Source organism: Cavia porcellus, unplaced genomic scaffold (assembly GCF_034190915.1).
Source record: "Cavia porcellus strain 051 isolate PalLab524CR breed Dunkin Hartley unplaced genomic scaffold, mCavPor4.1 scaffold_17, whole genome shotgun sequence".
Classification (NCBI taxonomy): domain Eukaryota; kingdom Metazoa; phylum Chordata; class Mammalia; order Rodentia; family Caviidae; genus Cavia; species Cavia porcellus.
In genome coordinates, this window is record NW_026947500.1 from 20718829 (window position 1) to 20719904 (window position 1076).

Consider the following 1076-nt stretch of genomic DNA (forward strand, 5'->3'; position numbering starts at 1 on the left):
CCGATGTGTATTGCACTGTTTTGTCCCTGCTCAGGGGATGACGGGGATCTGGATGGAGAGACATCAGGAGCATTCACACATGCGGGTGAGGGCTGGGACTGCCCTGACTCACGGTCCTCTGCCTTCACTGGGCTTTGAAGACGCACAGCATGTCTAACAAAGATTCCTGCCTGTGAGGAGCACTCAGTAGTCCTCACCAACATCAGCTTTGCCCAGTCCCGGGCCCCGCTTGCTGCAGAGTTCATGCTGTGCCCTATGTAGATGCCCAGGGCTGGCCACACCTGAGGAGCCTGGAAAAGATAGCAGGGGTGCAGCCAGGGCCCAGGAGGTCGTCCTTCGAAGCCCAGCAGGCTCATCCCACAAAAGTAGCAGTCAGGTTCCTGAAAGTGGAGCCGAAGCTGGGGCAGGAGGTCCCAGAAGGGGACTGAAGGGTCTGCAGCATCCTAGCAGGGATGCAGCTAGAGGTGAGGACCCCAGTGACAGCCAGGCCCAGGCACATCAGAAGCCTAGGCTGTGGCCCCTGCTCCAGTCAGATGGAAACCAAGTGGCCCTCTGACCCCAGGGCCCAGGCCACAGTGGGCACTGTGTCAGGCTTGGGTGTCTCCACCAGAGCCTCCCGGCCAGCAGTGGCTCCTTAACTGCTGCCCAGCCAGGTGCCCCTGCCCTCCATCAGTCTCTGCAGCCAATGTGTGTAGAAACATCATGTGTCCCACGTAGCGGCTACACCCACAGGTTGGAAGGGCCCTTTCTAGGCCACCGTGAGCCACCTGCAGGTGCCCATCTGGCCAGCCAGTGCCATTCTGCTGCTACTTAATACCCAGGACGGGCCCACTACTGAGGCCAATGTTGGCATTTAACTGTCATTAACCCCGCACCCTCGCTTTTATGAAGTCTCTGGCATCTTTCAAAGCTGTGACCACAATCAGGGTTGCCGCTGGGTTCCACCCACTAGGAGGGCAGGCTCGTGAGAAGTCATGGTGGGACCGCGTCCTCCAAGCACCAGGGGACCGTGCAGCTCCCGGCTGCCCAGTACACTGCGTGGATTAAGACACTGAGATTTAGCTCAGCAGCATAAG